This window comes from Macrotis lagotis, chromosome 1, assembly GCF_037893015.1.
Source record: "Macrotis lagotis isolate mMagLag1 chromosome 1, bilby.v1.9.chrom.fasta, whole genome shotgun sequence".
Lineage (NCBI taxonomy): Eukaryota > Metazoa > Chordata > Mammalia > Peramelemorphia > Peramelidae > Macrotis > Macrotis lagotis.
In genome coordinates, this window is record NC_133658.1 from 544,425,761 (window position 1) to 544,450,015 (window position 24,255).

Here is a 24,255-nt window from a genome sequence, read left to right on the forward strand (position 1 = left end):
TACTTTTTTAAAACTTTTCTTGAGGTTTCTCTTTTATTTTTTGTGGGGGATTAGGTTTTACAACATTATTATTATGGTAATGTTTTTCCATGGCTACATTTTTAACTTATATCAAATACTAACTTTCTCAATGAGGGGGATTGGGAGGAAGGAAGAGCATTCAGAACTCAAGTTTATAAAAAAAAGAATGTCTAAATTTGTTTGTGCATGTAACTGTAGAAAAACTAAAATATTGTAAAAAGTTTACATAGTTAGGAGGTGGTTAAGCTGCTACTCACATAAGGTTCTTTTTACCAAAAAGGCAGTTTGGTGTAGAAGATAGAACACTAAAATCAGGACTTTTATTTGAATCCTATATAGACATTAACTACGTTGACCCTAGGTAAGTCGCTTAAGTTCTCTTTCCTCATCTGTGGAATAGAGATGATAATAGGAAGCACCTTTCTTACAGGATCATTGTGAAGATCAAGTGAAGTAGTGGGTGTGATGTGTTTTGCAAAATGTAAAGAGCTTTATAAATGTGAGAAATTACTTTGATTACATATATATATATATATATATATATATATATATATATATATATATATATAATTCAGGTCCATTGCAGATTAAATACATTTTTATGGGAAAGCCTGACTAGCTGGTTATCGTTAATAACACTGATTCTATAAATGCTGCAGTTCCAAGATCTAACCATATAGCCTTCAAGTAAATTTTGAGCACATTACTTATTCATGAATTTAAAGATTGACTCATTTTTAAATAATAATTAAGGTGAATAATTTGTTCACCAAAGAAGTTTATAATATTAATTACCCCAACTTTTTTCATGAATTTTAATATTTTTATGATTTATTCATTTATTTTAACTTTCTTTTTTGTAGAAGTATTCATTTCTAAATTCTCTTCCTCTCTTCAATCCCTCCCCCACTCATTGGTAAGGTAAATAATATAGTAAAACTTATACATGTGAAATCTTGCAAAACATATTTCTATATTAGCCATTTTGTGGAAAAAAAAACAAGAAAAATAGCTTTAAAAATCTACTTCATTTTGTACTCAGAATTCTTCTGTTCTCTCTCTCTGGAGGTAGAGAGCAGTTTCCATCATTAATCTTTTAAACTGTCTTGTTTCTTTGTATTGACTAGAGTACCTAAGTATTTCCCAATTGATCATCATTGCAATATTGCTGTTACTGTGTACAATGAACTCCTGATTTTTCTCACTTCATTCTGCATCAGTTCATTTAGGTATTCCCAAGTTTTTCTGAAACTACCCATTTCACTATTTCATATATATATATATATATATATATACATATATATTCCATTATATTCATACAGCACAACTTTTTGGCTATTTCCCAGTTGATGGGAATCTCTTCAATTTCCAAATCTTTGCTACCACAAAAGAATACAAATAGTGTGTGTGTTTTTTTATATATGTATATATGTATATGTGTATGTATAGGTCCTTTTGCTTTAATCTTTTGGAATAGAGACCCAGTAGTGATTAGCCATACATTATTCATGGAACAGTGATTTTATTGGTAGCATACTGTCTTGCTATCTTGTTAGGAAAATGTGACTACTTATAACTATAAAGTTGACTCTCAGGAAATGAACATTTTGGTCACAAAATTTCATGAATATTATCTACTGAAACAGAGAAGGAGACAACATTTACAAGAGAATACTCATATGAGCAAAATTGTCAGAACTTGAAGTAGAAGGACAAAAATGAAATGTAAAATCAGTTCTGTTTTTAGAACTGTTTATGACTTGGTCTACCCTTTGTTTAAAATGCCTAATCTTCTGGACATATTCTCTAGAAATGAATTCTGTAATTTTATTTTCACATTTTACTACTATAGAAAATTCAGGGTCAGTGAGGCAATTCTCCAGTCCAAGGTAACCTGAAAAATAGTGGAAAGGCTCTGCTCCGTGGGGTTAGAGGGGTGACCCACCAGAGTGAAGGACATTTAGCCTCCCAGAGGCAGCCCCAAGGTGCCTGGGAACCATGGGAGCACCCAGCACAGCTTGGAAGATGGGGGGCAGGTCCTCTGCCAGAGCTAGCTCATGAAGCCCAGCCCTCATGGCACTCAGAGTGCAGCTTGGCCAGGCAGCAAAGATGCAGGAAACAGAAGCAGGTGGAACAGGTAAGCAGGAGCCCCTAGGCAACTGAGCCTTCATTGCTCAGCCTACCAAAGGTAAGGGAGTAGAGAGATACTTCTGAGGTCTGTCCTCTGTACCTGGAACCGGAGTCTGGGGCTATGACCACATTCAGATCCTGATCACAGTGTAGGACCCCCATAGAACTGCAGGGCCTCCGCCCTATGGCACAGGGGTGCATTTGTGGTCATTCACAGACCAGGAGGGAAGACAGAACCTCACACATGGAGATCCTTGTTGGGGGGGGGTGTCCCAATAATACTCAAAAGACCAGGCACAGGCTGGGGAAATGAGTAAACAGAGAAAAAGAGGAACACCATTGAGAAATGAGTAAACAGAAAAAGAGGAACACCATTGAGAAATGAGTAAACAGAGAAAAAGAGGAACACCATTGAGAAATGCATTGTCTATGATCTCAAGAAGGACCAAAATACTCAATCTGAAGATGAAGAAGTACAAGTTCCTGCATCTAAAGATTGCAAGAAAAGTGGGAAAGTGGACTCAGGCTATGACAGAGCTCAAAAAATGATTTTGAAAATCAAGTAAGGGAGATAGAAGAAAAATTGGGAAAAGAAATGAGAGAGATGTAGGAAAAACATGAAAAAAAAGTCAGCACCTTAGTCAAGGAGATCCAAAAAATGCTGAAGAAAATAACATGTTAAAAACCAGCTTAGGTCAAATGGATAAAACAGTTCAAAAAAATATTGAGGAGGGGAATACTTTAAAAATCAGAATTGGCTAAATGGAAAAAGATATAAGAAAGCTCTCTGAGGAAAACAAATCCTTTAGATGTAGAATGGAGCTAAAGGAAGCTGCTGACTTTACAGGAAGTCATTATACAATACTTCAAAACGAAAAGAATGAAAAATTAGAAGAAAATGTGAAACATCTCATTGAAAAAACAACTGATAAAAAATTTTAAGAAAGAAAAAGAAAAAAAGAAAAAACTGATCTGGAAAACAGATTCAGGAAAGACAATTTAAAATAATTTAATAATAAAATAATAATAATAATTTAAAATTTAAATTTTAAACTTTACAATTAAATTTAAATTAAATTAAATTAAAATTTAAAATTTAAAATTAAATTTAAAAATTATTGGGATACCTGAAAGTCATTATGAGGAGAAGAGCCTTGACATCATTTTTGAAGAATTCCTACAGGACAATGGCCCAAATATCCTAAAAGCAGAGGAAAACAGATTCAGGAAAGATAATTTAAAAATAATTTAATAATAAAATAATAATAATTTAAATTTTAAATTATAAACTTTACAATTAAATTTTAATTAAATTAAATTAAAATTTTAAATTTTAAATTAAATTTAAAAATTATTGGGATACCTGAAAATCATTATCAGGAAAAGAGCCTTGACATCATTTTTGAAGATTTCCTACAGGACAATGGCCCAAATATCCTAGAAGCAGAGGGAAAAATAGAAATTGAGAGAATCCACTTATCTCCCCAAAAAAAGAGATCCAAAAAAAACAACCCCCCCCCAGGAATATTATAGCCAAGTTCCAGAGCTCCCAAGTCAAAGAGAAAATATTACAAGCAGCCAGAAGGACACAATTCAAATATCATGGAGCGTCAGTCAGGATCACACAGGACTTAGCAGCAACTACATTAAGGGCTCATAGAGCTCGGAATATATAATATTCCATAAGGAAAAAGTGCTCAGAATGCAACCAAGAATCAACTACCTAGAAAAACTGAACATCCTCTTCCAGGGAAAAAGATGGACTTTCAATAAACCAGGGGAATTTCAAATGTTGCTGTTAAAATGACCAGAGCTGAACAGAAAGGTTGATCTTCAAATACAGTACTCAGGTGAAGCATGGAGAGTGGAGGAGAAGGGTAAAATATGAAGGACTTAATGAAGATGAACTGCATGTATTCCTGCACAGAAAAATGATACTGATAATACTCATATGAACCTCATTTAATAAAGCAGGTAGAAGGAGCTTTTATAGATGAATCACAGGAGAGAGCTGAATTTGAAGATATAATATATTGTAAAAATGGAGTCAATGGCTAAAAGGGAAAATTACTAGGAGTAAGAGAAAGGAGAGGTGAAATAGGCTAAGATATTCTTATAACAAAATTTCTTTTTATTACAATCAGCTATTGCAATGCTATAGAATGGGGGGTAAGGCAAGGGGGAATGGGGAGACATTGCTCTCATCAGAATTGGCTTTAAGAGGAGGCAGCCTATATAATCAATGGGGTCTAGACATCTAGAGTAAGAAGGAGAGAAGAGGGAATGGGGGGAAGAGGGGGATGTGAGTGATGGAGGAGAAGGTAGATTGTGGAGGAGAGTGGTCAGATATAGCACATTTTCTTTTTTACTTTTTACAAGGCACTGGGATTGGATGGCCTATCTGGGCCCACAGGGCCAGGTGGTTGCTGGGCCTTAGGAGCCATATGTGGGCTTGGGGCCTCTTGGCCCCAGGGCCAGTAATCAGTCTGCTGCACCACTCAGCTACCCTATATCACATTTAAGAAGAGGGACAGAGTGAAAGGAGAGAGAAAATATAGTGTATGGTAGTGGGGAAGTATGAATGGAGGGAGTTGCAATCAGCAATGGCTACAGTGGAAAAATATGTAAGTAGCTTTTGTGATGGACTTATTATAAATAATGTGATCCACCCACAACAGAGCTGGTGGTGTTGGAACACAGACTTAATATTTTTTTTATTTCATTTATTTTTGGTTTCTGCGGGGCAATGGGGTGACTTGTCTGGGGTCACACAGTTGGGTGAATGTTGGATGTATGGGGCCAGATTTTAATTTGGGTGCTCCTGGCTCCAGGGCTGGTTCTCTCTCCACTGTGCCACCTGGCTGCCCCAATTATTTTTTCAATTTTAATTTTAATTTTTTCCTCTTTCCTTTATTGCTCATGAGGGTCTATATTTTCATGGGGCCGGGGTATTATTTTTACTCGTAAACAAGAATATTTTAGTAATATATAAGAAAGCATCATTTGTACAAAAATAAAAAGAAATTTAAAAAAAGAAATTCAGGGGCAGTTAGGTAGTGCAGTAGATAGAGCATCAGCCCTGGAGCCAGGAGGACCTGAGTTCAAATCTGGCTTCAGACAATGAATAATTACTTAACCCCATTGTCTTGCAAAAATATATATAAAAAAATTTATCATTGATAGCTGAATGAAATTTTATTGGAGGAAGTACAGTTTCAGAAGGAAATTCAGAAGACAAATGAAGGATTATAATAGAAAAATTAAGAAAATGTAGAACTTTACCACAAAAATCTTATCCTAGACTAAGCATTTTGCTAGATTATTTCATTAAAAAACATATTTTCACTTTTCTTTTTCATTAATTTTTCTTTTTATTTATTTATCTTTACTTTTTGTAAGGCAATGGGGTTAAGTAACTTGCCTAAGGTCACACATTTATGTAATTATTAAGTGTCTGAGGTTGGATTTGAATTTGGGTACTCCTGACTCTAGGGCTCGTGCTCTATCCACTGCACCACCCAGTTGCCCCAAATTTCCTTTTTATCATTATAAACTTGAAACTCATCAGCAATCATGAGCATTTCCTTTTAAAAAGAATAGGAAAAGAATATAGCCTTTGAATCATCTTCACAGATTGTTTTTACATACTTTCAAGTATACACAATGATTATTTGTGTTATAATAAAACCTACATTGTAAGCAATACTTGCATTATTTAATCTTAGGTCACTTTGCCAGAGTTTTAATTAGCAAGTTTTGCATCTAAAGCAGACCTTAGGACATCCCAATATTTAAAAGATGGGATCAATAGAACTGAGGTAAGAAAAGGAGGGAGCTCAGTTAGGATATGGCTTCAGAGAGAAGCAAAGAGATCCTCTAATTTTCTAATTCGTTTCTAATTTGATCTAATTATTCTTGCTAATTGTGTTCTAAAATCAGTTGTCTCTGAGTCCTGCTGAAGGATTGAAAGTGCTGTTAGATACCCTCTAAATTTAAATAGTGTACTTAAAAATCCCCCCAAAAGTGTTTCTCTTCTAATTACAGTTCTGCTCTCTGCCTGGAACCCAGAGCTCCATCATCTTTACCCCTACCTCCTCAGGTTTCTAGGATACTTGGTCTACATATTTTGTGTGCTTCATGGTTCTCAGCCTTTTACTTTCTCCCTAGGATCAAACTGTGGTACAGTGGCTAGAGTGCTGTACCTAAAGTCAGGAAAACATGAATTCAAATCCAACCTCAGACACTTATTAGCCATATAACGAGCAAGTATTTGATTTTTGTTTGCCTGAATTTCCTCAACTGTAAAATATCTCCCAGAATTGATGTGAAGATCAAATGAGATAGTTGTAAAGTTCAGGGCCTGAACATAGTTGATATTCAGTCATATTTAGCCCCATTTGGGGTGTTCTTGGCAAAAATACTGGAGTAGTTTGCTATTTCCTTCTTCAGTCTATTTTTACAGATAAGTAAACTGAAGCAAAAAAGGTTAAGTGACTTGCCCAGTCATACACTTTGTTTCTGAGGCTGAATTTGAACTCAGGAAAATGAGTCATCTTGATTCCAAGTTGGTATTGTATCCATGGTGCCACCTAGTTGTCCATGAAAGACTCAACAAATGCATAATTCTTTCCCTTCCTTTCCCCCTAAAATTCTAATACCATGATATTACTGATGTAAATACTGAAGAGACAATTTTGTGACCAATGGTCTTCCCTCCTCTATTACTGGATTGTCATTGCAGTCTTTATTTGAGGTCTCCTGCTATTTGCTGATGTGTCTCTTAAAATGATGGTGATTCCTGCTCATCTGTCCCCCACTCTATTCTCAATTACCATGCACCAGGCTAGTCTATTGCTATTTGTTATCAGCAGTCTACATCTCTACCCCAGTCAAAAGTCTAAAGCTAGATGGAAGAGTTCCAATGAGTCAATTCAATATTACATATCATCAGAATTATTCATTCTTTTGCATATCAGTCTCTTTAAAAGGGCATCTCTTACTCTACATGCAGATTTTGAATAAAGTTGTTCAGCAGTTTTCAATCGTTAATAACTGATTGTAGGCATGATATGAAAAGTCTGCAAGTAGGTTTGAGAGGTAAATATATGTAAATTTAGGACAACTGAATAACTTGATACAAGATTTTCTTGTTTTAGACATTGTTACAAAAAAGATATTTGAGTGTGTGTGTGTGTGTGTTTGAGAGAGAGAGAGAGAGAGAGAGAGAGAAAGGTCCTTCTTGACTCCCCACCTTATTTTCTATTCTATTCAAAACCCTTGCTTTGCCCTTTACCTGACAGATGTCACTTTATAAATATTTATTGAATTGAGCTGTATCCATGAATTCAAAATGTGTGTTTTCTTATCAGCCCCTATGGGAGCAGTTTGGTGGCACAGTGGATAGATGTAGATGTGGAATTGGGAACACTCATCTTCCTCAGTGCAAATCTGACCTCAGACTCAATGTGTGATCCTGGCCAAATCACTTAGTTCTCTTTTCCTCTGTTTCCTTATCTGTAAAATTACCTGGAGAAGGAAATGGCAGGTTTTGACCTTGATTTCAATTTCTCCAAGGGTCAATGCAGTGATATTGCTTTTTAAGAAGGAAATAAATCAAGTTAATTCTGACTTCAGAAATGGATGTTATTCCTTATTATCAATTATAGCTAGCATATAGCACATTCAGGTTTGAAGATTTACTGGATTACAAAGTATGTGAAGGAGGAAAGTATAAGACTGGAAAGGCAAAAATAGGGCCATATCATGAGGGGATTGCAAAGCTAAACAGAAGATACTATATTTGATCCTGGAGGTTATATAGAGTTTATTGATTGGGGGAGGAATTGATTTAGTCACATCTCATTTTAGGAAAATCACTTTGATGACTGAGTGAAAGATGAACTGGAATAAGACTGAGTTTCAGGAAGAAAGACAAATCAGAAGGTTATTTCAATGGTCTAGCCATGAAGGAATGAAAGTCTGTGCCAGAATGGTGGTATTAACAGAGAACAGAAGATATATATATATATATATGTATATGTATATGAGAAATGTTGCAAGGCAGAATCAAAAAGACTAAGATATTAGAGGTGAGACTGAGAAAACAAGAATGGCACCTAGGTTCTCTGGATGACTAAGGAAATGGTGATGCCTTCAACAGGGAAGTTAGGAAGATAGATAGGTTTGAGGGGAAAGACAATAAATCCAGCTTATGACATGTTACATTTAAGGTACCCAGACAGTTGGAAAGAAACCAAGGTTTTATAAATAGACCTGAAGATACATACATATATATATATATATATATATATATATATATATATATATATATATATATATATATATAGTCAAACAGGTAGGAGGAAAACTTGGAGATTAATCTTGTTTAAATTTTTTTTCTTTTTTATTCTATTTTGAGAAATTATCAAGAAATACTTCAAGAGATAAAAAGGAAGAGGATCATACATAAGAGAATACAGATTTCTACTGTTTTTAAAAAGAAATCTTTTAAGCTTTAACAATAGTAGCAAAATTGTTTTATTTGTACACTTCTTTTTTCATTTAAAAATATTTTATTGGTGTTTCTTTTTTTATGTCTGTTACTAACCACTAACCCTTTTCCCCAGTAGAAGTCTTCCCTTGTAAAAAATGTAGTCAAGGAAAACAAATGAACACATTGGTCATGTCTGAGAATGCATACCTCATTCCATTCCTCTAATCCATCAATTCTCTGCCAAAAGTATATTTCATCTTAAGTCTTTGAAGTCATGATTATTACTGCTGAGTTCTGAAGTCTTTCAAAAGCAGTTCCTTCACAAGATTATCAGGGGTCTTCTGCTCAACTGTTGTTCTATTTCAGTTCATTTCAGTCTTCATCAGTTTATACAATTCTTTCCATATTTCTCTGAATATATCATATACATCATTTATTATGCCACAATAAAATCCACTAAATTAACATACCACAGTTTTAAGCTATTCCACATATGATAAATAACTTTTTATTTCTAGATCTTTACTCCAACATGAAGTGCTTTAATATGTGTTCATACACACACACATATGTATTCTTTCACTCATCACTGACCTCCTTGAGGGCAAATGCTCAATAGATCTATTATTAGATTAAATAGAGGATATAGTTTAGGCAAGTAGCTGAGCTGACCTTTGTTCTTTATGCCTTCCAGTTTAGGAGGCATCTGGGTGGCTCAGAGGATAGGGCACTAGAACTGCAGTCAGGAAAGACCTGAGTGCAAACCAAGCTTTAGACACATCCCTGCACAAATCACTTAGCTTTTGTTTGCCATAATCCACTAAAGAAGGAAGTGGCAAACTACTCCAGTATCTTTGTTAAGAAAATCCCTGAATAACAATAACATAACAACAACAACAACACAACAAACATCCATTGGGTTAAAAAGCATCAGACATGAGTGATCAATAGCCTAGTAATTTGGGGGCGGGATTTATTTCCTAGAATTGCTGCATTAATCCCTAACTTCAGCAATAGCATATAAATCTTATAGACAGACTTATATTCCCAAAATCCAATGCTTTTTATTTGCCTCTTTTGTCATCTCTGCCAATCCAAGTTGTTTTAATATGGAACATTTTTTCATAATATAACTTATCTATTAGAAATTAATTATTCTTAGGGTGGCTAGGTAGCACAGTGGATAGAGCACTGGCCCTGAAGTCAGGAGTACCTGAGTTCAAATCTGGCCTTAGATGCTTAATAGTTACCTACCTGTGTGACCTTGGGCAAACCACTTAACCCCGTTGCCTAGCCAAAAACAAAAATAGTTATTATTATTTATTTGTATCAATTTTATATATCTTAGAGAGTAGGCCTTTATTAAATAAATTTAGTGAGAATATTTTTTCCCAAATCATTATTTCCCTTCTGATTATAATTGCATTAATTTTTCAGGTTATTCATATTTTTGTAATTAAATTTTTAATTCTATTGATTAATATCTTTATAATTTCTCTGGGTAAAACTTCTCTACCAACTCACATAACCATTTGAAGTCTATCATGGCATGTGACCAGGACATTTATCTAAACCTATTTTGTGTCAAATTCTTTCCCAGGTTTCACAACAATATTTATTAAATATGGAGCCCTTAACCTACTAGTGTCCCTGAACTAATCAAACATTATACTTCTAGACTTCATCATTTCTATGTAGTTTGTAACCTAATGTGTTACTTTTATCAACTATTCTATTTTCAACCAAACTAAATTGTTTTAATGATTATTACTCTATGATATAATTTTATATCTGGTACTTTTAGGATCCCAGAGCATTTCTAGCAATATATTAAATAATAGTGATGATATATATGTATATGTATGTATGTATGTATATATATATTTATCCTTGCTTTACCCTTAATCATAGTGGAAAGATTTTTTAAGTTTCTCTAATATAAATAATAGATCTTGGCTTTGATAGGTATTATTTATTTTATTAAAGAAAGGTCCATTTATTTCTCTGATTTATAGATTTTCTAAAATACAAATAAATGAGTTTTAAATTACTTTTCAACAGTTTCTGCAGCTATTTATCAAATTTGGTTATTGTTATTGTTTAAATTATTGATATAGACTAGAATGTTTTTACTAATATTGAGCCTCTCCTATAATTAATGGTGTAATAAAATGTAATAGTAATGAATAATCTTAGAATAATAGTGCTATAAACCTCTTCAAGAATATTTTATTCAATATTTTTTCTTCAAAATTATTGTTTTGCACTTTTTATCTTTTTCTGATTTATATGCAAATAAGATATTTGTCTAATAGTTTGGTAGGATTCCTTCTTTCTCTATTTTTTGCAAACATTTGATTTAGTATTAGAGTTACTTTTTTCTTGAATTGTTTAATGGAATTCACATTTAAAACCATTTAGACCTTTTATTCTTTGAAAATACTGTTGTGAACAGTTTCTTTTTTCTGAAATAGACTTATTTCAATTCTTTATCCCTTGTTCTTTTAATATGGATATGCTATTATTCATCTTTTTTAAAGTCAGTTTTGTTATAATTGGACAAAATGGTTTCTGTCTTAAAATTTCACAAGTTTTATTATCATCATCATCATCATCATCATCATCATCATTATTATTACTAATTTTAAGTTAAAAGCACATTTACTGACGGTTTGCTAAGTCATGTCCTCCAACTAACCTACTGGCAGCAGGTTGTGGCTTCTTGCTTGATAGATGGTTTCTTTTGATTTAAATGTCTCTAATACATCACTTCAATTTGTCCAACCCCAGAAAATTTCAGTGCCTTAATCATAGAGTGGGGCTAAAACAGGTTGATAAAGAGATGGAAGGGAATCCCAAGGTGGGGGGGGGGCAGATACATTGCAGTGAAAGGATAAAGATGTAAACAAAAGTGTTCTTCCAAGTGTTATAAACAGAGCCTTTGTTACCTTTACTCTTAAGGGAGTAAAGAACCCTTTTTAAATGCTAATTGGTTGGTATCTTGATTGGGTTTCAACCTATCTTCTGTAGCCTAATTTTGTTCAATAGAGGGCTTATGAAATTTGTATAAACCAAAAACACTACCAAATCTAGGGTTTCTAGTTGATATGGGCAGGCTGTGTAAGGTTGATAACAAGTCATACAGATAGACAATGCATTGACAATAATCATTTGGTAAATCTCTTTGGTAAATGAGCATTACAAATAAGAGACTCTTGAGGGGGAAAAAAAAGTTGAGGGGTGGCATGAAACATCCAGATTCTTTCTTCTGGAAACATTTGATGCCTTCTGGAAACTGATTCTTTTGGAAACCTCTTATGTCTTCTGGTCCAGGTCTGATCTCAGAGAAAGTTTTTCATCCAGTCCATGTTATTTGAATAAATATTGATCTCTGCTAAAAAATATCTTAACACAATTTTTCCCTTGAGAAATAATCAGGTTAAAATCAATATTAGAAAAAGAAATTTGGAACCTCTTAGATCAGGGAAATTATAATTTTAGTTAGCTAATTGTCATGCTGATATCACAGAAAACTTGGTTACAAATAAAAATTAAAACCCAGTTTTTATATTTGACATTCTTTTCTTCCATTTGGAAGGTGAGTTTCCACCGATAAATTAATAAAAGAATACTTTTATAAGAATATGGATTCTAATACAAAACTGAATTCATTAAAGTTGCCAGATCAACTTGAGTTGTAACAAAAGTTATATATTGGATATTGGATAATCATTTTTGAATAGTACATGTTTATTAAGTGATTTACAATAAAGCAAGTTTTAAAAAAAACTTTAGAAAAACCCCTGGATGAAAAATTTAAAAATGAATCTCTTCTTTAAGATATTTTAAGGCCATCCTTCTGATATAACTAGTTGTGTTATTATTTATTTATTTATTTTTTAATATTTATTTTTTAATCTTTAAAAATTGTTAGGATAAAGAATCATATCCTGGTGTAATAAATTCCCTTAGCATTTTGAGGAATTAAAGAATCTCAATTGTCATAGGAAAATATAGATGCCAAATCTAAACTGGCAGTTAGAATTAGAAAACTGTAGGTCAAATGGCTCAATTTTTATACCTGATTTAATATTGTTTTTATACCACTAACATGCTTATGTAGTATTTTGCCATGAAGAACAGAACATAAAATAAAATATTCCTTTATGTATTTAGATGTCTGTTTCAGGAAGAGATCATATAGATGGCCAATTGCAATGAGCCAGGCTTAAAGGTCTGCTAGGTGGGCCAATATATATGCTATTTTGGGGAATTCAGTTAGGAGGAATCTAAATCAGCAGTGCCAAGAGGCATTCTCCCAACCTTTTCCAAGAAAATTACACCTGCAGTTTATGCATATTGAACTCGTGGGTTTACTGGCATCATATATCATTAGTCCAATAATATTCCTTCACTGATTATATCTGGAGTCATCCTCAGAACAAATCAGGTAAAAGTACCAAAGAGTCCTTAATAGCAATTTCCTATAATCAATGCTTCAGATGAATTTATTGTAAAGGATCAAAACTGCCATGTGGTGATGAGATCCACAGACATTATCCATTTATTTATTAATTTTTCCTCTTTTACTTTTTAGTTTGGGGAATTTAGTTTTCCTTCCTTTTTTGGATCAAATTACCTAATGTTTGCATATTTTTTCTCTTTTTTAAAAATACCTCCTGGTTTTATATATTAATTTAATGGGCTTCCCCCCTTCTTTTATCATTTTGTTTATTTTCAAAATTTCTATTTCTGTACTTAATTGTAGGTTTTAGATTTTTTTTTGTTTTTCTAGAAGCTTTTTTATTGTGACTGTGAAATTTTTTATCTGTTTGTGTGTGTGTGAGTTTGTGTATGTGTTTCATTTTACTAATATTAGCAGAATATTTAGGGATGTAATGGTTCTCCAAATTACTTTTTTGGATTCATTTTGTGAGTTTTAGTATTTTGTTTCAAAGTAATTAAGTTCTGTGATTAAAGGATCTGCTGTTTCTATGATTTATGCTTTGTCCAACACATTCTCTAGGAGTTTATTATTTAATATTTAAGTTGTAGACCTTCATTTCAATAAAATTAATTTCAATTTTTATTGGGTTGTCATTAGAATAGCATATTCTCTGTTTTTTATTGTTTCATGGCTTAGCATTTGGGTTTTTTTGGTGGAAGTAGTTGTGCAAAATGGAAAAACATGTATACTTTATAATTCACATTAAGTAAGCATCAAAAATATATCCTATCTGACTTTTCTAAAATACAAATCAAATCTTTAACTGCTTTCCAATCTTTTTATTAGCTATCTCTGTCTGAAAGAAACATTATTGTCCTTCAAAAACATTGTTTTGATTTTTATTTTTCTCTGTAGTTTGACTTTTCTTTTTAACTATATAGATATCTTGTCACTTAATACATATATTTAATAATAGCATTTTTAAATTATCTATAATGTCTGCAAGCATATTATAGTTTCTCTGCTTATATAGTTTAATCTTCCTATCTTTATTATTCCATTTTCTAAGATCATGATTGCTGCCCCTTTATTTTGGTCTCAAATGTATCAGTTGTTTTTGGTCACATAATAGATTACCTTCTAATCCTTTATCTATTATTTATATGATTATTTATTTTTGAAATTAGATACATTCTTTATAAAGAACATATTTGTTGGATTCATTTTTTTCTAATTCAATATACTATTCTCACATTTTACTGGTGAGTTCATCGCATTTACATGCATGGTTATGACTATTAGGAATATTTTTCCTCCATCCTATTTTTTACAATGTTTCCTTTTTTAGTCATATATCTATTTTTTACGAAAAAAAGAGATGATTAAAGAAAGAAATTCAGTCTAATACCAGTAATGAGTATATTCTGGTCTAAGTATTTTGTCCTTTCTCTTTTCACTTAGCCCTTGATCTTTCTTTTTCTCTTTTTAATGCTCCCTTTATAATGAATTATCTATAATTGAAATTTCTTATGTTTGAATTATTCTCCCCTCAGTTCAAAGATCTTAAATTCTCTTTTTATTTTCCCTAATATTTACTTTTTTTCCTCTTTTATTCTAAATATGTTTATAGATTAATTTGTGTGTGTATTTGTAAGCTTTATATTTTTGTCTTTTGGGATATCATATTCTAAGATTTCTTCTATGGTAATACCAGAAATACTATCTTATATGAATTTTACTGAGGTTCTTGATCTCTTGGTCTCTTTCTAGAAACTTGCAAAAAACATTTTTACATGAAAACATCTGGATATTGGTTATGCCAAATATGATTGTATTGAATTTGAGATTTCTTTCAGGAATTAACAGTTTCTTTCTATTTTCACTTTACCTCTGATTACTCTAGTGTTCTAATAAATTTTCTTTTATAATTTCTTGAAATATGTTATCCAGGATTTTGATTTTGATTTTTATTCATTTTTATTTATTCAAGGAAACCAATGATTTTTTAATTATCTCTCCTTATCCTATTTTCCAGATCCATTGCTTTGGATAATAGTTACCTAAATAATAGTTCATTCTTTTTAATTTGTTGTAATATTCTTACTACCTCATTTAATCATTGAATGTGTTTGCTCTATTCTTTTTGGAATTCAATTATTTGTTAAAATTGACTAATTTTGACTCATTATATTTATTCTTTTTCCAAGTAACTTATTTTGCATTTATCTTGTTATACTTTTTTCATTTCTTCCATCCACTGTGTTCAATCCCTTCTTTTTGTGAGCTTCTACTTATTATCATTTCAGTTGTTTCTTTCCTTTGGGATTTTTATCTTGGAATTCTTTTCATTCATACTAGCTCATCATTGTAGAAGAATTTTTTTATTTTATTTATATATCATGTTATATTTTTATTTATATTTGCTCATGTCAATTTCTGCTAGTAGACTTGTCCCCAGACTAAAATCTGGACCCTTTCCCACTTTTGCATGGGACCAGATTCTGTCTCCCACTAGTCTCAAAATAGAATGATGTTTCTTCAGGGCTAGGTCTTACCCAATCTACTGTCCATAAGCCATGTCCTGTATTATGTGGAGGGATGTCTACCAGGGGTCAGAAGGCTCTGACCCAGCAACTCCTAGTTTATGGTTGAGAGCTGGCTATTGGATTGATACAAAATTCTGCCCAGTAAAGCTGCTCTCAACCCTGGTTGAGGTTGTCTTCTATTCTTCCTACCAAAAGTCCATGGTTTTAGAACTTGGTCCCCCCAAAAATCTCTACTTAAGTCACACTAGCTTTATTTTGTTCTCTTGAGGGCAGGATTCTGAAACTCTGTGTGTGTGTGTGTGTGTGTATGTGTGTCCGTGTGTCTGTGTGTCTATGTGTCTGTGTGTGTGTGCGCATGTGTATGTGAAGGATTTCTTTAGCAGTTTTTCAAGGTCTATGGACCCTTCCTCAGAATAGTTCTTTTAAATGAATAAAATAAAATTCATAGGATTATAAGGAAAAGTAATTATATTGGAAAAATTATAAATATGTATATACATATTTATAATTTCAAGACCCCAGCTTAATAACCTCTGCTCTAGGGCATTTCCAAAACCCCAACCTCCATTCATACTGATATCAAACAATTTCCTTCTATAGGCATATCTACCTACAATTTACAATTATGCCCAGAACTCTCTTCCTAGAACATGGGACATGGTTCTTGTTTTTACTTTTTTCTTTCTTTCATTGTTCCTTTTATTCTGTCTCTCTTTTTTAATGTTTCTTTCTTCCTTCCTTGCTTCCTTTCTTGCTTTCTTTCCTTGCATTTTTCTTCTTTCTTTCTTAACTAATAGTATTTTTTCCCCATTATAACCTTATGGGACATGGCTCTTGTTTTTTTTTTTAATTTAATATTTCAATAATCTTTATTATTTTATTATATATTTACCATCATATATTAAATATAATTTTAATAAATAAATTTAATAAGTTTAAATTAACAGTTAAATAATTAATTTTAATAATTTTAGATTAATAATATTCTTTCAATCACATATAAAATTAGTTTTCAACTTTCATTTTTGTCAGATTTTGAATTCCAAACTTTTCTCCTTCCCTCCCTTCTCTCTCCCCTCCCCAAGACAGCAAGTAATATGATACAGGTTATACAGGTATAATCATGTTAAACTTATTTCTATATTAGTCAAGTTGTAAAAGAAGAATCAGAACAAAAGTAGGGAAAAAAACATAAGAAGGGAAAAACAAAAAAGTGAACATAGTATACTTTGGTCTGTATTCAAGCCCCATAATTATTTCTCTCAATGTGAATGGCATTTTCTCTCACAAGTCTTTTAGAATTGTCTTTGACCACAGATTATTGAGAAGATATAAGCCTATCATAGCTGTTCATTGTTGAGTCCTCATTCAGATATCATATGTTGAGTCCCTTTCTGGACTCCCTTATCCTTCCCCAGAGGAGCATTGAAGGGGTGGGAGACAAGAAAAGCAAGTGCTCCCTTTGTACACCAAGGTCTCCATTTATTCACCAGAATACAAGTGCTTAAATATTCTTCCCAGTCTCCAATTCACTCCCATTCCCATGGCACTTAGTAAAACAAGGCTCTAGTGCTCAAGGACACCAGGTGATAAAAGTTCACAGCCCTTCCACACACAACAGTCCCTAACATATCCCCCTTCTTGTTTTTTTGAAACAAAATTATTACATAATGAATGCCACATAAGTTGTAAACAAAAGTTCAAAAATAGTATAAATGAATGTCAATTAAACAATAGTAAAAACCCAAATTCCTTGAAATACATTTCATCCCCAACTTACAGACGAAGATTACAAGGTTTTTACTTTTTCCAACAAAAAAGATCTTTCAAAGAAATCAAATTCAAAACCAAAAACTAAAAAGGAGTAATATTTAACATAAGTAACTGTTTGACAATTATATCAATTTAACATCCAAACAGGTCAGATAGTACAAATATCTCTTTCCCAAATGAAATCAGTAAATTATATGATTCAATATTCCCAAATTCCTAGAAATTCCTAGAAATATAATTTATCCCAATTATATTTTCCTTTTTAACACACACAGATTCTCAAGACATTACAAAATGTAGGTGATTAAATTACTCAGTTTCTGTTTTCTTTAAACACAAGGTAGAGGCTTTTTTCTCTCCCTCTTTACAAAACCTCCTGAGGGCAAGAAATCTACTCCACTTTGGGCTGCATTCCCAAGCAACCCGACTCTGAGGGACTTACAGTGGAAATGCTGTCAATCAACATTAGTTTAACAAAAGCTTAGCTCACAGCTGAGATAATTTCACAAACTTTGCAACTTACAAACTTTCAAATAATACAAGCAGATAGTTAAATTAGACCTTTTTAAGCAAAAAAATCAAACGAAAAGGATTAACATTTAACTTTACCTATTTCAGAGTTTAGACACTGACACAAACACAGAAAGCAATTCTCTTGTAACACATTTACCAAGCTGACACTGATACCCTGACCAGTACCAGATCTCAGAATATAGTAACATTTTCCCACCTCTTCAGGCCAGTAAAGAGATGTAAAATGTCCTATAGATATCTAAATACACATATACATGAACAACACACCAAAATATTAGCCATAAGCACAGGCTTCATTCGAAAGATGAAATCTAAATTTCCCAATTCCGGAAAAAATCTTCTTCCCCTTTTTTCTTAACTAATTAACCATGAAGCTTCCCAATCAATAACCTATTGAAAAACATAATCATTGACCAACCCCCTCCCAAACCAGGAAGAAGGCATGCAGGTCCCTTGATTTCTAAAATAAGTTTTTTTGAGACATGGGTTTGAGTTTTGAAGTGCCAAAAAGGAAGATTTCTCTTCTCCCTCCCCCCACCCTCTGCAGAGAGCTGGAGAAGCAGAGAATGAGAGACAGCATTTGCATTTTTTGAGTTGTTGATAGTACATTTTGGAGTTGTTGCATTTTGTGAACAGTAGTCATCACCATAACAAACTGTCCAATAACATGTGACACCTTCACTCTCAACACAGGAAGCAAAAGTACTGTCCAATTCACAGCCCTCTGCTGCCAGAGCAACAGCAGAGGTGCAGTCAGCTGTAGGTTGGAAAGTGAACCTTGTTGTAGCTTCTGGAGTGCAATTTGTCCTCGATGTCAGGGTCTGCGGCAACCACGAGAAGTCTCTGCAGCCGGTTGTAGGTCCAGGGGCCTGGGTGGTGCCCAATGCACACAACTCTGTCAGGCAGGCAGCAACAGCCAAAAAGAACAGCAAGCATGTCCCCTGCATCTCATTCATGGAGCTGATAACTACTGCTGCTGAGCAAGAAGCTTCATCCCCTGGAGACTCCACTTCCCACTGGTGCCTTTGTCTTTTCACTTTCACTTTACACCTCTTTGTTTAAAATCAAGCCCCTAGTAACAAATCAATGTTACTTTCATGGAGTCCTCTGCTCCAGGATGTTGCCTGGTTTTCTTGCTTGTATCTACTGGGTCTTATTCTGGACTTCACTCAGATAACTTCCTTCACATCCCTTTTCAAGTGCCATATGTTGAATCCCTGTTTGGGCTTCATATGTTGAGACTCTCCCTTATCCTTCCCCTGGTGAGTGTTGAAGGGGCAGGAGACAAGAAAGACAAGTTCTCCCTTTGTACACAAAGATCTCCATTTATTCACCAGAATACAAGTGCTTAAATATCCTTCCCAATTTCTAATCCACTCCCACTCCCATGGCACTTAGTAAGACAAGGCTCTGGTGCTCAAGAACACCAGGTGGTGAAGGGTCACAGCACTCCCACACACAACAGTCCCTAACAATTCATTATACAAATGTTGCTGTTACTGTGTACAATATTATACTGGTTCTGTTTATTTCATTCAACATCAATTCATGTAAGTCCAGTTTTTTTCTGAAATCCAAAATGGTTCTTGTTTTAGAATAGTCTCCTTGGGCATCCTTTGACTCCAGTGCACTGCACTGATGACATTTATTTCATTTATACAATAAGAGCTCCATAGCTTCAAGTCTCAGATCCTTTCAGATTACATGACCCTCAAGTCAGTCCCCTGGAGCATTTGGCTCCTTGTACTAGCCTTGGTTCTTCCTACAATAATACCTACCAGGCATCCTGAGTACCTAGAACAATCCCTTCTTCAGATGATATTTCTTTTGCTATCTTTTCTGAGATGGAGTAGCTAAGAGGCTTTTATTTTTGGTTATGTTGCTTTTATGTAGAACTCTTCTTTATTGTTAATAGGTATTCCTCAGGGGAGCTAGATTTGACTAAAAACTTTCACCTGACATATTATGTCATTTCATGACTTTGCATCTGAAGTGACTCCCAAATTAAACTTAAATTCTGTAGCCTAAATAAAGACTTTCATAATATTACCCCAATTTATTTTTACAATCTTATCTCTTCCTACTCTACTGAATGTAGAAGCTCTGTCCTTTTATTCTCCATTGTCTTTGTTCATCTTGCTCATTCTTTCTGGAACGTCATTGCTCATATTTCTGCCCATTCAAATGAAGTCATAATCTGGGTAAAAGGAATTCTTCGTTCATTTGGTCTATCCTATATGGATGGTCAGACCAATCTCTTACAAGTTCTCTTCCAAGAGACCCTGAAAAGGTCTAGGGCTTTATGCAAGCACAATTATGATATGTGCAAAAGGGAGCAACTAGAGGGTCTTATAATTCACAGAGAATTCTCTTCAACTTGAATTCCTCACTGGATCTCCTGTCTCACAATAATGAAAACCTCTGAAGAACATACATCTGCCTGTTTGATGTTATTTATGATCAAAGAGTCAGTGAATAGTTATTTCTGTTGTTTAGTAGTTTGCATTTTCTTCCTTGTATAATATTGTTTTCCCCAATCAAATGTAAGCTTCTTGAAGAGAGGTACTCTTTACTTTTATCTTTGTATACCTGGCATCTTCCATATTATCTGATATGTGGTAGGCACTTAATAAATACTTGCTGAATTATAGATTTAAATTAATTTCTTCCAGAACTAGTGAATTAAAGATGACACCATTCCCAATTTGCTTTTCTAACAATGTGCCATCAAGTTATAAACTGAATCAAAAGGATCCTCACAAGCTCAATTATTTTTGCAACAGGACAAAAAAGGTGAGTTACAGTATATGGGCAGGATGGAATTAATATTTCTAATACACCATATAAGAAGACATTTTCCCCTATGTTGAAAAAAAAGTCTTATTCTTTCCTTCATGCAGTTAATGAAAATAAAAATAAAAATTTGTATTATAGTTACTAAAACCCTACATTTAGCTTCAAAAGTATAGAAAAGTGACTAATCAGTATCCTGATTCTCTTCACCCCAACTTGCAGCTGTATGGAGGATCTTATGGAGCTAGGTCTCCCTCAGAATTCTCTCTCCCTTCATGTGCCTCTGAGCCATGTGGACCTTTTCTGCTTTGAATGGGTTAATTACCAATGAAGCATTTTTCCTCTGTGGTCTAGACACAGAAATATCCAGATATTGTTTCCCTTGAAAGTCAGCCATCCTGCAGAATGTACTTGATCACCCATTTCCATGTTTTTCTAAGGCCAGATGGGGCTAAACACAAATTTTTAAAGTTTTTTTTTTCTCTCCTTTTTCTTTCACTGATTAGCAGCTTGTTTGTTTTCAATTGAGGATGCTGCCAAGCAAGGAGAAGGAGAAAGTGAAAAAAAGAAAACCCTTAATTTTTGAGTTGGGGAAACTAGAGAATGATGAATTTGCTGTTGCCAAGAGGAAATAATCCCTGGATCTAACAAATAACTGTGGAAAAAGAGGTAACTAGATGTTATATAATTCAGTAGTTTAAGCATAGGCAGAGGACAATGCAAATAAACATGAATTACTTTAACCTTTTTTTACACTCCCAAGCTATGTGCTATGTGTGTGTGTGTGTGTGTGTGTGTGTGTGTGTATGTATATTTATATGTATGTATGTAATTGTATGTATTGTTTCTGTATAATAACCACAAAGTGGTTATATAGTGATGAACTTTTTCAGTGCTTTACAATTATTTCCTCATTTGATCCTCACAACACTGGGAGGTTGGTGCTATTGTTTTACCCATTTTACAGATGAGGAAACTGAGGCAGACAAAGGTAAAATCTTATGACTAGTAAGTGTCTGAAGATGCATTTGAATTCAAGACACCTATCTAACCACAGCCATTTGGACACATTTATATTTTAAGGGTCTAGCCCTGAATCTGTTGCTGGTTACCTCTGTGCTTTCATATTTTTAGACCTCATCTTTCTTATCCATAAAACAAGAATAGGCCTTCCAGGGCTATGCAGCAGTTACTAAGCAGTGACTATGTATAAATCACTGTGTTTGGAGTCAGGAATAGAAAAGCAAAATGTTAATAAGTGAAAGCTCAACCATTTATATTTGGAAGGAGGTGGTCTTTTGCATAGGGTATTGCTACCTCCAACCAATGAACAATCATTAAATGCTTATTAGGTGTGAGTCTTCATATGGGGCAATGAAGATACAAAACCAAAAGTGGAGTAGCCTCTGCCCTCAAAGAGTTTCCATTCTAGCCCGAGGAGCATGAACACATGTATAAGATATATTCAAAATAATGATAATGCAATTGGGGTGGAGGAGACATGAATAGTGAAGCAGAAGGGAGATCTATTACCTCCAAATAGAAAGTAATACTTTAGTTGAACTTTGAAGAAAACTAGGAATTTGAAGGAGTATAAGTAAGGAAAAAGTATATTCTAAGCATGGGGCACAGACTATACAAAAGCCCAGTGATGGAAGATGAGTGAAGAACAGCAAATAGATCAGTCTGGTTGGACCATGTGGAGAGGTATAAAACATAAATAAGATTGGAAAGGTAGATTAGGACCAGATGATGAAGGACATTAAATCAGAGAAGAGTTTGTATCTGACTTTTAAGATAATAAGATGGGACGGCTAGGTGGTGCAGTGCATAGAGTCAGGAGTGCCTGAGTTCAAATCTGGCCTCAGACACTTAATAATTACTTAATTGTTTGGCCTTAGGAGAGCCACTTAACCTCAATTGCCTTGCAAAAATCTAAAAAAAAAATAAAGATAATAGGATATTTGCCATTTATTTGAGGTAGTTAAATGGCATCATAATGCATAGAATGGTGGACCTAAATACAGGAAGATTCTCAAACATTTATATACTGTTTGACCCTGGGCAAGTCACTTAGCCCAAAAGAAAACTATTGTAAAATCTTTAGACATGACTAAAATGATAGAACAAGTCATTTATTTATTAAGTACATGAGCAAAATGACCAGATAGGTGCTTTAGGAATGTTACTTTGAGAATTGAGATATAAAATAAGAGAATTATATACACACACATTGACAGCATTATTGTAAAGACTCAGGAATTCTGATCAACCTAGTTCCACAGGATAAAACACCACAGTTCCAGTCAGGATAAAACTCCAGATAGTGAACTGATGGATACGGAATGCAGAATAAAGTATATCTTTTCTTTATTTGTTTTTTGCTTACGTGTCTAATAAGGAAATTTGTTTTGCAATACTTCATATTTGTAATGAGGTTCATATTCCTTGTCTTCTTGGTAGGTGGAGCAAGGAAATAAAATTGAATTTTTCAAAAGAAGTGCTATCATTTTACATCTAAGTAGAAGAGGAATTGGAAAGAAGAGATTTGAATTAGAAAGAAGAATTAGGTGGCTATTGCAATTTAGTCCATTTGAGAAATGATATGGGCTTAAACTATGGAGGTAGACAAATGAGCAGAGAGAAAGGAATGGATAGGGGAGATTTTAAATCTGCAAGTATTGATAAGGTCATCAAAGGAAAGAATAAAGAAAGAAGTATTACAAAATCATCAGAATTAGAGTCTTTATTTATGGAGGACCACTAAATGTCCCTAGAGTCAGGAGGACCTGAGTTCAAATCAAACCTCAGGTACATAATAATTGCCTAACTGTATGACCTTGGGTAAGCCACTTAACCCCATGGCCTTAAATAAATAAAAAAAAATTTTAAACTATGTAATGGGTTTATTTTTAAGTCCTGTTGATTATGGAATAATCCCTCTTTTTCCAATTATTATTCCAAACTTGAAGGTCTGTTCCCATGTATGTGTGTGTGTGTGTGGCAGGGGGGGGGGGGATACCCTATACATTGAATTTTAATATGGAAAAGACTAAATTAAGATGCATGTACTAGAAAAGTGCAGCTCCCTCAGTATATTTCTCCCTTATTGGAAAACCTCTGGTCTTCACACCCATTGTTCATGAGCTTAAATATCCTGTTTCTTCTGCCTAGGTTTTTTATAAAACCCACAACTAGAGTTGGACCACAAGACAGCTAGCTGGTAGTGCCCACTGGCGCTTATGTATGTATGTAGTGTCCTCAGCATTCCTCAACTTGAGGTTTCAGGTTATTGAAAAAGAACTAATCCCTTACAAAGAGAGCATCTCTGCTGCCAACTTCACTCCTTTTCTTGACAAAAATGCCAAAGTTTTGAAAAATGGTGGCAACATCCAGTAAAATTCCAAAGAGGAAGCATGGTATAGTAGATGAAGGACTGGTCATTCTAATGGACTATCCAAAGTCACTCCTTAGATTTCTCTGGGGAAAAAATAAAATAAAGTTTTTCATTATATGTT